At 38.0% G+C, this 6,054-nt stretch overlaps 1 long non-coding RNA gene across 1 annotated transcript; it reads right to left on the bottom strand.

The window, feature by feature from the left end:
• Nucleotides 1-463: 463 nt before the first annotated feature.
• On the bottom strand, nucleotides 464-4,337 carry LOC143786015 (uncharacterized). Its single transcript, XR_013218203.1, has 4 exons — nucleotides 4,286-4,337; nucleotides 3,038-3,169; nucleotides 1,148-1,201; nucleotides 464-706 (listed from the first exon to the last, which is right to left on the bottom strand). It is a non-coding gene; the product is annotated as an uncharacterized LOC143786015 (long non-coding RNA).
• Between the last annotated feature and the right edge of the window lie 1,717 nt (nucleotides 4,338-6,054).

Raw genomic sequence — 6,054 nt, 5'->3', positions numbered from 1 at the left:
TAAAGAATTAAAAATTCCGCTTAAAAAAAATTGGATTGGCCAAAATGTGAATTTTGGGCAATTTACTTTCGGATAATGAATATAGAGGACCTGGAAAAGTTAAAGAAAAGATTATGCCCAAAAAATTTTAATGAACCCGAATATAATTTTTTTGCGATTTGCTTTGGGCTAATCCAGCAAAATGGCCTCTATTTTGGTACAATATAGAGGACAAGAAAAGGTTAAAACAAATATGCTGACCCAATGCAGCCCTTCTCCGGTCTGGTTGTTTTCTTAGATCCATTCTTCGATGATATCTTTGGAATCTCCAGGGCTGGTGATGCCTTGTGCTGTAATGCCATTGCAGAACATCACATGTAAGATGCCTCTGAAGCCATAGCAAAGAAGACCACGAGCCCGGTGTGGCGCTCTGCAACGGGACAGGTAAAAGATGGGTGAGTATACTTTTTATAAAACATTTTTAGATTATGTTTATTATTATCTCGAGCCTTGAAATACCTCTTTTTTGTTTCTTAATCGTCTTCGGCTCGATCTCGATCCATGGCGACTTAATGAACAATTTGTAGGAAGATCAATCTTGTGCCAGCTTAAATTGGTCCACCAGGGTCTTCTCTGCCATTATCTTGATAGTATCAAGCCGTTCAGTTGCTGGTCTTCCTCTTCGCCTTGTTCCTTCTACTCTTCAGACCATTGAAGACCTCACTGCCTAATAAATTCAAGCAAATCCTCAAAATTCCAATTTCAGACAATTTGCCGATTCTTTGGTTTGACCCATCCCTTATATTATCGACTTTATGAAAAACATTTTACAGGAAATAGCACCCTAATGGTGGACCAACATTATTACAAGAGGTTTCATTATTCATCAAACACTAGGGTTCAATGACGTCCATTATCAGGGGGTCCGTCTCACTTTGGAGACCTAGGAGCGTCTATGTTGCAGCAGATCTCTGAAGTAATCAAACTACGGAATGGCTCCTCTCCAGAGATTAGCGTCTACGTTATTTATGTTCGGATCTCAGACTTTATATCTTACACGTTTCAAGACTTGAGCGCTTGCCTTCTTGTAATATTTCAGCTTTTAAGCTGTTTTCTTGCCTCAGTGAGTTCATATAAGCTACATCTGAAAGCTTTAGTACAAATTTACCTCGAATAAAGTCTTCAATTCATTTTCATGGCACCAAAAAGACAGCTTTAATAACTGCAATGACAAATAAACTGGAAATCATTTCAGGCCTTTTCACTTAACTGACAAGTAGAACACTTTTATAATGAGTTGCAGGTTTTACGTTTTCTCTTTGACCATAATAGCTTCATTTAAGAGCGTCAGCCCCTGACATTTCATCATTTATCTACATTAGTTCTCATCTTCTTTCAAATAAATTATGGAATACTAGACTGAACACATAAAAACAAAGTGACTTGTTATCTGTAAACAGAAAGATAAATTGTCTAGAAGTTCCTCGTTTGTTTTAATTTTTTCTTTATTTTTTTTTTTACTTTTTTTGTATGATATAATTTAATTTTTAAATATATTTATTTTTATTATTTATTACTTACTTTTATCTGTTTTTTTGTTTTACCTTTGAGTGATTATTTATTTATTTTTACGCTATGCCAATTTTTGGCATTATTTTTTTTACAGCTGTCATATTCTATTGCCAGTGGCTGTCGAGTAGTCATGCATAAACTGATAAAAAAAGAAGGAAAGGATAAGCTAATTCTATTATCGTAAGGTTTGGCAAGCATACCAGGGCGAAAAAGAGGACAATAAAGGCAAATCAAGAAAATAAGTTATCCAGATATTCGCCTTCTATCCGCGGTATTAGTGCGCTACAATCTGTCATGTCAGGACACGGACAGTGACACATTGAAAGTAATGAATGTTGGATCGGAGGGTTTCATCTTCTGCAAAAAAATAAATAAATTTGTCTCTCAGAAGTCAGGCATCCGGAGACTTTGCAATCACAATGATTTTGACTGGGTTTGTTGATGATGCCATGAAATGTTTTACAATCATTTGAGAAATATTTGTAGAGTTTCTGATATCTGCATTAACTAATTTGTCAAAAGGGATTATTTTTGGATCTGTTCATATAACGTAATGCATCATTGACTATTCTACCCCCCTCCCAAAAAAAAAAAAAAAAATAGAAACTATTTTCTATGGTTATTTAGGTTGTGCCAAACGGTCCATGACTTAGAAGCTTCCACAGCAAAATGTCAAAAACAGCACTCATTAATTACACCTTAGGGACCATTTAGTTGTTATGGTGCTCATGACCTCTATGTCCTAGTAGCCCAGGTCATTCTTAGTCCACTCTTGTCGAGAATTATAAGAATCATCTTATATATTTCAGGAGGATACACCCCAGCTCCAACATGTGCCTTTGATAAGGCGTCTATAGGCACAGCTCTCAGTATTTCTGCAAGTTTCATATAGCCCCAGGGAGCATGCATAGTTGCCATGATTTCATTTAAGCCCTGCCTCAATCTCTCCCAGATACAAAGCCAACCAACCCTGAAATGCCCATTTTGGATGGAGTATACATAAACCACACCCCATTGCATTCCAGGAATCCAAAGAAGTACAGGTATAGTTAGGGACTTCTGAATATTTGACCCACAGTTCAATTCAACCCCTCCTGGTTGGGGAATGAGGTCCCACCAAGAATTCAAATATTCGTGCCCCCATCCTGTCCCTATTCTAGCTATTACACACTTATCTTAGCTTCAGAGCCCAGCTCCGCTCCCTTCAGCTTTGGCATCTTCTCTTGGTTGTGCTCCACATTTGATCTTGCAAGTGACCCAATGTTCACCAGTGACTTCCTCTCCCAAGACATTTTAAGGCCCTCTGGGACACACCTCTATGTCTGAGGAATTTGTACCATCCAGTTTCTTATGTTGCTATTATTTCGTCAGACATCTGTGATTTCTACAATTAGCATCTACTGCTGTACAAGACCTGCTGGTTAACTAGTTGTTTGCTGTAAGCATCACAGACTGTTACTAGAGTCTGAACACATTATGCTACAACCTGCTATGGATTCTGCTACTTTCATCTAAGTGCTGCTCCAGTCCTTCCATTTTCCTCTTCATCTGCCCTCCTGGTTCATGTTATGCTGCAATCTGCAGTGGATTCTAGAACTTGCTTCTGCTGCTTCTGTAACTATTTGGTTAAACCATTGTTTGCTGTAGGCATCATCTGATATTAGAGTCTGTTCACATTATGCTACAATTTGCTATGGATTCTGCTACCTACCTCTAAGTGCTAAGTATTGATCCAGACCTGCTTTTTTTTTTCTTTATCTGCCCTCCTGGTTCTGTAGTTTCTGGTGTGCCCTGCCGTGCTTGTTTATCTACCGCCCAGCATAGTCCTTCCTTACTGATTAATGTGCCTTCAAGCCTGCTGGCTTCATGTGCCCACCCTGACCTGTGGCTTTGTGAAGCCAGCTCACCATGTGAACCTAATATTAGCAATTACCATCTATACAGTAGAAAAGTAATTAATGCTTCTGCCCACAACAACCTTGTAACAAAATGTACCTATTTATTCTAATAAACGACTTAGGCCCCATAGACTTACGGATATTGACTGAAACCTATCAGAAATCTCAAGTGTATATTAAAGTTTAAAGCTAACCTGCTAGGCTACATGTCTAACAGTAGAGTGGATGTTTTTGTCTTATTCAGATAATCATGTTTGTTTCCTATTTTTCATTGTTTTATTCTAACTCTGGGGCAAAATGGAAAAAAAACAGCACTTCTACTATTGAGTTTTTGCAGTTTAAGTTTTGCGGTGTTCACCATGTGGCCTAATTAACAAATTATCTTTATTCTATGGGTCAATACCATTACAGCAATACTAAGTGTGTGTATAGTAGATTTTTTTTTGCCTTTTGCTAATATTGCATATGTATCATGGAAAAAATACTTATGTTGCCCTATTTAATTTTTTCATGTACCCATAAGGGGACTTGTTTTTTGTATAATAATGAGTTATATGGGATCAGTACGTTCAACAAACTTTGCATAAATTAATCATACAAGTGAAGATAAAATATTTTCTAATATATCTTATCAGAGAAATCTGCTTCTTTCTCCACTTATTAACCACTTCTTCCTCTCCCCCTGTTTTCTGAACTCATTACTCATTCAGTCAGCACAGTGAGGTGACAGGTTATACTCTGTGAAGAGGGAGAGTGGGGGGAGAAAAATGAGAAAAGAAGCAGAGAAAATGCAAAAAAAAGTGAAACTGAGCTTTCTAAGAAGTCTTTTGTCTCACCACACTGCTGAATTCGCATCTTCACTGCTCAGTACTGCTGCATAATTTCCTCCATGCTGCTGCTGTACCTGTCTGTGTGCTAAGAAATAAAGAACAGGAATCCTTCTTTGTGTGTGTTGTGTATGGTAGATATCATAGCATCTCCATAGCATCAAACCAGTCTCCACTTACCAGCTCAGAATCAACTGCAAGTAAAAATATAGTTTTGGCAGAGGGGAACAAGGTGGAAATGCAGGATATAAATCATATAAAAAACAGAAATAGTGTTACATCTCATATACACACAAGAAAGTTTATTCAGAAACATACTTGAAAGAACAGTTACACTTTACATTTTTTAAATGTAAAGTGGAAAGAGGGGAAGGGGGAGGAAAAGAGAGGGAAAACTAGCAGAAAGATCCAGATAAGCTTTCTAACAAGTCTTTTTCCTCACCCCAGTGCTGGATTCACATCTTAACTGCTCAGTACTGTTGCATAATTTCAGTCTGTGAGCTAAGAAATGAAGACCCCACACCCTTCCACTCCAATTCCTACTCCTTCTACGGCTCCCTAAAACATTGGGATACAAGAAAGCTGCTAGAAACCCAGGATTTCTGGAGGCAGGACTTTAGCAATTTGTTGACGATTTTTGGAGCCCAGGAAGAACTTATGCTTTTTCTAGAAGCCTCATAGACATTTGAGTAGGTTTGGGAGGTATGCTCTAAGGGGATGAACTGTCAGGATTGGAGGCAACTCCAATCCTGACCATAGCAATGGGATGTGAGTGGTAAATAGCAGCCAGAACCTGCTGTTGATGGCGAAGCACCATCCCCGTAATTTATCTGACCGTCCATTTTTGAGAACCCTTTGCAAAAAAGTCTGCACTAAACAAACCTTTCTATATGACATGTGCTCTTCTCAGTCCATTTTCTCATTCCGAACAGATAGTCTTACAAATGACACCATATTGTTTTCAGCCCAAACTGCCTAAATAACAAATCATCCTGAGTTAACAATACTTTGCAACCATTACAAAAAAAAAACCACAACTTTTTCTTGTACGTGAGCTGAGCAGCAAGGCATCAAAGAAGTTCTAGGGACCTGCTACATGAGACAGGGGGGGAATCTGCGGCGACAGATACGACATGAACTTATAAATAACAAAGAGTGGTGCAATAAGCAGACTTTCCCTCAGAACCTTTGAATCCCCCACCATTGTTATTTGTACACCAGCGGAGTCTCAGAACTCGGGCCCGCGGCAGGCTCATTTGAATATTTCCCACAACCTGAAGTCGTAACTGTTAATTTAATGCACTTCTTCTAGAGACTCCATTTATTATGTTATTGTGTTCTATTGTAATTCTAAATGAATTTGTTTTTTTCCAATCTAATTGTAATTTTTTTTTTTTTTTTTTTGCATTAAAGCTTTCAGGCTGCAGACTAATTTTCCAGCTTGTAGAGAGGAATTAGCATATTTTCTTTATTAGATTTTTTTTCCTTCCCGTTTACAATCCAGACATCTTTTTTCCCCAAGTTAAGATTCTTTATGCATGAATTTTAGTTTGCTTTAGCTAAACTATATTAGCGCCCTACCGGTCCTTGGGCGGGACATTAAGATGTCTTGACAAAAAGTGTTACTTTTTTTTTTCTTAAGGATACAGCCTGTGTAATAGAGCGATATTAGAAAAGTAGCACCGAGGGCCATAGTTACAATTACCGCATAAGGATACAAAGTATATGGAACCAAAAATACTGGACGGCATTGATGTACTTGGAACCTCGGAGAGACT

This window comes from Ranitomeya variabilis, chromosome 7, assembly GCF_051348905.1.
Source record: "Ranitomeya variabilis isolate aRanVar5 chromosome 7, aRanVar5.hap1, whole genome shotgun sequence".
NCBI classification, from domain to species: domain Eukaryota; kingdom Metazoa; phylum Chordata; class Amphibia; order Anura; family Dendrobatidae; genus Ranitomeya; species Ranitomeya variabilis.
This window is presented reverse-complemented; position numbering and strand designations above follow the sequence as displayed.